We start from the raw sequence: 8627 nt of genomic DNA on the forward strand, positions 1-8627 counted from the left end.
AACCCGAGGGCCTTTAAAGTGACTCATGTTGGCTACTCCAACGACAACGCAGATGGATCACACACCCATGAAGGTAGTTTAAGAGTCTTAGAGTTTAGTTAGATATGACACTGCTTCTTTTGAACTCTGTGAGTTGAAGAATCCATGACTGTCACTTAGCTGTTTGCCTTTTACTTAAGGATGTTCAGGAAGAGTATCATCACACTTTCCCATGGTGACTGCGTGCCAGGAGAACGCTGCAGGCCCCGCCTCTACAGCTAAAGGAAAGGCCTTGCTTTTAAATGCTGGGCCAGAGATTCTGCAAGAAGCTCAGAACATGACGTAAGGCTCTGTGTAAAGATTCAAGTTAGCTGACTTTAATACATACGCAAATCCCCCTCATCTCCACACCACCCCCCAACATTCTTCATTAAACAAGGACCACCAGGAGTCCAAAGCACTTTTACAGCCTTTGGGATTCGGGGGACAGGCAGCACTTGCTACCTCTACCTCGGATATGGTGGAAGAGTGGCAGATTATAAAAACTTGGGAGTGAGCAACCCTGATGACTCATCTGTAAGTTCACTCAACATCATGTGCCAGGAACTGGCAGTACAAAGGGAATCTTTGAAAGGCCCAGAAGCTCCCAAGACACTCACAGCCCAGATACATAACAGATGAGCACATATAATTCCATTACCACTGCAGAAGTAAGCAGCTGATGCCGGGAGCACAGAGGCTCGCCAAGCAAAGGCTTCACTGGACAGCACTCACCTTTGTCCAAACTCTGCCTTTTGTCTGCAGATCCTGCCTTATTATAATGTAAGCATTGGAAAAGTCAAAATTTGGTAGGACTAACAAAATTTTAAATCTGCCTTGCCATTGCCCAGGCTAGGATAACAGGCACAGATAAAGGCAGGTGCAAAATAACAAAAAAAGTGTCTCTCTCAATGATACATTACAGTAGTAAAATATCAACACAGCCCCCTTTATACATGACCATTGCTTCCTAACTCACCGAAAGCTTTTGTTCTCTAAAATCATAGATCGTCAGAAATTTTGCTATTTAAAATTATATCAGTAAAAATGAAACATTCCATTCCTTTCTGGAGACTCCAAGTCACTTTGACACAGAGAAGCAGTTTTGATTTACAACCCAGGTGCTAAGCTTCAGAAAAACAGCTTTTCACATCTAAACTTTATAATTTCCAAAGAAACCACTCTGGAGCCACTTCATAGTTCAGACCTGACATTGACCCCTTTATATGAGCCCTGTTTTGCTTTTAGCCTATCAAAATACTGCTTCATTAAAATTTTAACTCCCCCTTCCCCCAAATCCTATATTAACTCTATCCTTTGGTCCCTCCAGTGTGTAGCCTTCCTCACTGCATGGGTTAATAAACCTGACTGTTAAACGTGCCCAATCTCGGTTGATCTTGGAAGCTAAGCCGGGTTGGGCCTGGCTAGTACTTGGATGGATATTCCACCTAGGAATACCAGGTGCTGTAAGCATTTTAATTAATTAGTTAGTTAATTAATTAATTAATCAATTGATAATAAATAAAATAAACCTGACTGTCGAATTATAGGTCTGTAGATGGGCTAGGAGAGCATCAAATCTATGAAAACCTTGATCTCAAAAAATGCTATCATAACAATCTAAATAGTATATTGTCTGAGCTATGACCAGACAGCTGTGGCAAAGAAAAGATTAACAAGTTTATACTGAGGTTCGGTTTCTTAGTAAATATAGCAATTTGGTAGCTTAAAATCTGATTCTATGCTTGAATTACAATGATTGAAATGTGCAAATAGCATTTTAATGTGCATTTAGCATTTACAATGATTGAAATGTGTAAATAGACTTAAAGACTATAAAAAATTAAGATATGAAGAAAACTCAGAGGAAAAAATTGCCCAAAGAAGAGTTTAGTTTAAAAAAAAAAAAAGTTAATTGGCTGAGCAAAGTTAGAGGGCTGAGTTCCTAGCCAATTAATTTATGCTAACCCTATAAGACTCAGCTTAAACATTACCTACTCTCCAGGGCTGTCCCTGTCCTTCCTATTCTATACTCTGGTGGCACCTGGTGTTAGGTTGGTGTCATGGCACACATCACACAATATTGTGGTTGTTAGATTACTCATTTCCCCCAGCCCCTCACGCATCTCAACTCTTTGAGAACAGAGCCCCTTCATTGATCTGTAAATTCCTGGCCCCTAACTCAATCTCTGGCAAATAGGAGGAGTTCAATTAATGCTGAATTGATGAACCAGTCATTAAAGGGGAGACTGGGAGCAAGAAAACTGTTTGGCAGGTGTTTGTAATAGTCCATGAGAGATGAAAATGTCCTGGACTCAGTGTGACTAGAAGGAAAAGATAGATGAGTATGGGACATTCGAAAGAAGATTTGATAATTAAGTGGAAATGGGAAACAAGAAGTAATCAATCAAAGAAAAATTTTAAATTTTAAACCTATACAGCTACGAAGTGGATACCATAACTGGCAATTTGTTCAGTTTTAGGTAAGCAGATTTTTCAAGGTCCTCGGAAAATCCAATATGCTTTTGGACATTCAGAATTAGAGTCAAAATAGACTCTAATTAGACTTGGAAGCCGCTGGCACTGAGGCTGAAACTTTTTAAAAAGGAGATGAACTCTCTGAGGAAGAGACTATGCATTGAGTGATTGAAGGACTGGAATTTGGCAAAAGCAAAGGTCTAGAGGAAAAGAGAAAAGGCAGCAAAGAGTGTGTTCGTGGAGGAAAAAGTCAATGCAATATCCTGGACATGAATGGAGGAGCATGGCCTGCAAGTACGAGAAGAAAAACTCAAGAGAACCACATGAAAACTATCGGAAATCAAAGTTCAGTAAGGTAGTCAGTTACAAAATACTGCAATTACTTACAACAATCAATGACTTTCCTCCAACTCCAACCTGTTAGAAAATATAGTGGACAAAAGATGCCATTTGTAATGGCAAAAAAAAAATCTAGGGCTAAACTTTTGAAAATGTGTGATACTTTTATAAATTCACAAAAACCGAAAGACAGATTTAATAATGAGGAAACATAATAGATGGGAAACGTGATATAAAGATGTCAGTGTCCTCAAATTTGTACATTTAATGCAATTTCGAGCCAAAATAAATTCCAAATAGACAAGATTTATGAAAAAAAAAATAGAAATACAGAAAAGAAAAAAAGGAGAAAGTTTTTCTAGGCATGATCTCAAAGCAGGACAATAAAAAAAATGATTGATAGATATGACTCTGCACAAATCTGATTTCTACAGCACAGCTCAGGCCTTTAAAATGTCCTCTTCAGTCCGTGGGTCTGTGACAAGGCCATTGCAATTTTTCTCCCTCTTAGCTCAAGCTATTTCTATTCCCTATGAAGATGAATCATTGTAGGTATTCATCAACAATCTCCACAATCCCACTGTGGGTGAATTCACACTGCCGTTTCTCACATTCCACGAGCTCTCTCAAAGCCTTATAATGCAGCTAGTCCTCAGCCTTGGCTGAGAAATGGGATCAAGAGACAAGAACAACCAGACCATGGCTGGCACAGGTCAGCCAAAAGCCAAAATTCCACACCACAAGCGTGTTTGGGGCTGGGGTTCTTCTGGCCCTAGAAGTAGGAGTAACACACTCCACCAGACTAAAAGCAGAGGGAAGACAGTAACAGGTGTCTGTATTAGGATGAATGTTTGAATGTCTTCTGGCTTGCTTTTTCCTTAACACGTTTTTTATTTTTTTAAACAGTCTTTTCTATTGGTTCTCAAATTTTAGCATGCATTAGCATCACCTGGAGAACTTGTTCAATTGCTGAAATATATAGAGAATGTATTGTAGAACTATACACTTTATATAATAAGATTATTAATGAGTCACTCCAATAAATTTTGTTTTTGTAGTTATTTAACTTTATTATATTTTAAAATCTGAGAACTGTAAAACAGTATTATTACAAACATCTGAGAACTGTTCAACAGGGCACAGCATTTTCACATAAACAATTTGAAAGCAGATTAAGTTTAAATTAGAATTTTATCTTATCACATAAAAAGAATAACATAGATGAAATCACCCTTTAAATAGTTGCATCCTTGTATAAAGTAACATTTGGTTTTTTGAAAAAGAAAATGTACATTCTTGCCCTTGGCATATATTTTATTGGCATTTACAACAAATGGCTAATAGTTTTAGCATGGATTCTCATAGCTTATAAACATTACTCCAAAGTTATACAAAGCAATAACAATAAACATATACCACCACTTCCTCTTAAAATTTCTAACTTTAAACATAAAGCCCAAAATGGTAAGTCAGAATTAAAGCATCCTCCAAAATTTAGCAGAATGGTTCAGAACTAAGCAAATTAACTGGAAACATTGCATAGGACAGAGAATGTCCCTGTATAAAAACCAGTCTATGGATTGTTTCTTATCTCCTGAAGACTAAGCTGAGAGGTACAAGTAATAACTAACAATGCACATATTTTTTACAAAATAAAAACACCTATAAAATAGTTTAGCATTATTTCTGTGAGAGTGTGAAATGCCATATTAAATTCAAAAGAAACAGATTTACTTGTTCATATACGTACAGGTATAGAATAATATATAATATGGTATAGTATCCATATGAGGAAAAAATGTAGCCAACAAAATATACAGCTTTAAAAAATTTGGGCACAGGTATCTTCATATACAGAGATGTGAGAAATGAATGCCTAGTTAAATGTCTAAGCTTAGCAAAAATATGTAGTTTTAAAATAATAGGTATTTTATTGAAAAAATCAGACTTTATCCAAGACACCCTTGTAGAATATCTCCTGCATGAAACAACTATTCTATAACTGTTTGATATTTATCAAAAACTGATAAGAACACTATGAAAATTTATAAGCTTGCTTTTTTTCTTTAAATAGGAACAAATATAGCATACAGAGAAATAACAATAGGAAAATAATTTATACAGCTATTCCTTTTCTAGAAACTAGTAGAATACAAACAAAAGATTGCAGTAACAGACAAAATAATAAAAAGACCTAAAGAACTGCCAATTTGAATATGCTAATATATATCAAATAGTATTTAAAGAAGTAGTATAGTTCTGCTATTCTGGATAGAACAGATATTTTAGGAACTGTCTAGAAAACTAAAACTGCTAAGAGAATAAAAATACTTTTAATGAGTTCTCAGGACAACTGAGAATTATATCTGTTCTAAACTTACGCATTTTTTAAATTGTGTTTTCCTTCTTTAAGCTTTTCAAGTAGTAATATAACTTTAAAGCTGGCCCAACTTTAGCCTCATATACTTCATCATAACATCACTTTTGAGTAGCAGCAGAGCCTCCCCATCAATTTCATGTTGCCTCAAGAGGTCGGTGAAGGGATCTGATCTCTAAGGATCTTTATGTTTCATAAATTGTATCACTTGATCCTCAGACCAGGTTGAAGGGTCCTTAGAGAAACTTCGTTTCAAGACACAGGGTTCAGGTACAGCTATATAACTTGGAGCTTCACTTTCCTGTTTCATTTGGAATTTAACTTCATGATGTCTGCTCTGGGTAGCTGATTTGGTCCCCACTAGTGCTGAACTTGAGGTGCTTGGCACACTTATAGGATTTCTGCTGTCAGGATTCAAAGAATTTGCTAGATTTAGTGGTGAATTCTTGGAATCTTCAGGAAGTTTCTCCTCTTTGGGCATGCCATCTCCCTCAAAAGACAGTAATTCTTCTGACAAGGCATGCACCTTTGTTTTGGGGAGCTCGGGAGAGAGAATAGCAACGTAAGGTAGAGGTTGCTGAGAAGGTCATTTGGTGCTTTGTTTTTCTGTTATGTCTTCTTTTACTGACTTATTTTGATCATGCTCTGCAGTCCTATGAGTATTAGCTCTGTACGCACCAAAAGGCTGGCTACTCAAATGTTATCACACTGCAGGCTATGGTATAAGTTCTCAAGAAAGCGAAATGCAAATGATGCACTGTCACTGAAGGAAGGTGATGGAAAGAGATTCTCCACCAAAGGAGGCAGTTATCACTTCTCTTCCATGATCATGTGGCCTAAGAAATCCAAAAACAGTCTTACTTTCAATGGCAAATCCACACAGGCCTGCATAGTCCACCAGAAACCAGACCAAGGTGGTCAGGCAGCTTCTGGATTTTCTTCCAATCCAGGTAAGAGCCAAGGTTTCCATGTTTGTTGACATAAACACAGACTGTAGACATCTCTATTTGAGATGTGCCAGGAATGAGATCCTTATATGCAACTCCACAGTCTCTGATCAGCATCTTTATAGAAGCCAAAGAAGCAGAACACATAACAGGAAATCATTTTTCCTTTCTTCCTGCAGCTGGGCCTTTTTTCCTTAGTGTGGGATTTTTAATAGAACTTCCCTTCTTGGGGAATAAAGTAGGTCCAGGTGGTTTAATCTGACCCAATTTCTTCTCCTGCTTTGTTGGTAATATGACAGCAGTTTTCTGTGAAGACTGCATTGACTACTGGGTTGCTTTGGAAGAGAAAGACTGTGTTTTTGCTATGTTCTTTGTAATAGGAACTTTGAAATATTCCTGAGAAACAAGTTGTTGTTCCATTTACCATGAAGGTGATTTAGGTTCTACTCGATAGCCTTCTCCTTTACCATGAATCATCTCACCCTAATAAATTTAATTTTAAAAAAAGATTGCTGAGTCTCACCTCCACCCCCAAATTTCTGATTTAGTTGACCTAGAGTGGGACCTGAAGGTTTGCATTTCTAACAAGTTTCCGGGTGGTGCTGATTCTGTTGGCATGGGGACTACCGCTCTGCAATACTGTGACATGGGTGTGGACCTAAGGGATAGGCAAAAAGAATGCTCTTGACTGTTTCTTTTTAGAATTCCTTGGAGAGAAGCAGCTAGAGCCCTCACTTGGCATTGGCCGTTCAACAAAATGCCTTTTTTTGTAAATACCCCATCTTAAACCTTAGGAAAGTTACTAAATTCATAAAATGTTTACTTTGAGTCAAGGGTGTGTGTGTGTGTGTGTGTGTGTGTGTGAAAGATAGAGTCAAACAGCAAGACAAAAGGATAGAGTCAAACCAGCAAGACAAATCAAGAAGCAGAAACAAAAACAGGGGCAGTAATGCCAGGAATTTACTAAGCAGAGGAAAGACTTCCAACTGCCCAAAGCAGGATCCAGGATAAATTTACTCTGCAAGGTCAGGGATGTTCCAAGTGGATGTTCCAATTTCCTGATGCTTTACCTTAATTTGGATCTATCTTCTGTGGGCATTGGTTCCCAACATTTTTACTTCCAACATTAACTCTTAATTTGTTCTGATTCTAAACATGATAATTTAAAACTCTTAATCTGTACAGAAATTTAAGCGTAAAAGTTTGCTTCAAATCTAAAAGAATTAAAACTCTCCTGTATTTCAAACATGATTCCTAGTTTGTGTTTTATATGTTAGATTTTCTGTAGAGAGTTTCATAAGGTAGCGTACAGCTCCGCAATCCCTCCATGATGATTATAAGTTTAAAGAGTGCCCTCTTTAAAGATGTGGAGCCATTAGATCTATTTCTTGACCCACTATTTGTTAGACAAAATAATAACACCCTGTCAAGGATTATTCCTGCACCACAGAACCAAAGAATGGCTTCATTAAATTTCAATCCATTTTGAAATGGTCCCTCTAATTACATGGGTTTCAGATGAACTTTCAAGCTAGCACAAGTGGAAGACTCCTCTTACAATGAATAAGCATTAGCATATCACATTTCCAAGGTAGGGGATAATTTACTCCTTCAGATAAGGTTTACAAGAGTCATTACGGTTTTCCGTTTAGCTAAACTGGAAAGTTTTTCCAATAGCCAAGTCTCCAAGATAGCCCCAGTGATACTCGCTTCCTGATAATTGCATATTTGTATAGTACCTTCCCACTCTAAATCATGGCTGTGCTGTATGTCCAATAGAATAAGACAGAAGTAACAGTGTATCACTGCCAAGGCTGTCATAAAAGATATTGCAGTGTACACTTTGGTCTTAGTCTCAGGGGAAACCAGTAGTGAGGATACTCAAGCAATCCTTTTGGTGGTCCATGCGACAAGGAACTGAAGCCTCCTGCAAACAGCCAACACCATCTTGCCTGCCATATGAGTAAGCCACCTCAGAAGCAGGTACTCCAGCCCTTCAAATGACTGTGGCCTCTGCCAACATCTTAACTACAACCTCTTGAGAGACCTCACAGCAGGACTGCTCAGCTAAGTTCTATCCCTAAAGTTCTGACCCATAGAAACCACAAGATAAAACATTTAGTCTCCTGAGTTTGGGGGTAATTTCTTATGCAGCAAAATATGCAAAGGGAAAATATCCATTCAAGGGCAAGATAAGAATATCAAACATTTATTGATATTGTTTTAGATTTCACATTGCATCTAACCTTAGAGAAACTAATACTTGCCAAGTTTTAATGCAGTACCAAAGAAAAATATCAATGATTATCTGAAAAGCTATTAATATACTCTTTCATAACTAGATAGCTATGTGAGGTAAAATTTTCTTCATATAGTTCAACCAAAATAATAGATTGGTTGCAGAAACAGATATGAGAATCCAGACATTTTCTATTAAGCCAGATAGTTATAAGAATTTCAAAACTGGT

The 8627-nt window shown here is 37.4% G+C and overlaps 1 pseudogene; it reads right to left on the bottom strand.

Annotated features, from left to right (window-relative positions):
• Positions 1–5055: 5055 nt before the first annotated feature.
• On the bottom strand, positions 5056–8627 carry LOC105305420 (annotated as a pseudogene).

The sequence above is a fragment of the Pteropus vampyrus genome, unplaced genomic scaffold (genome assembly GCF_000151845.1).
Source record: "Pteropus vampyrus isolate Shadow unplaced genomic scaffold, Pvam_2.0 Scaffold384, whole genome shotgun sequence".
In the NCBI taxonomy this organism is placed as follows: Eukaryota; Metazoa; Chordata; class Mammalia; order Chiroptera; family Pteropodidae; genus Pteropus; species Pteropus vampyrus.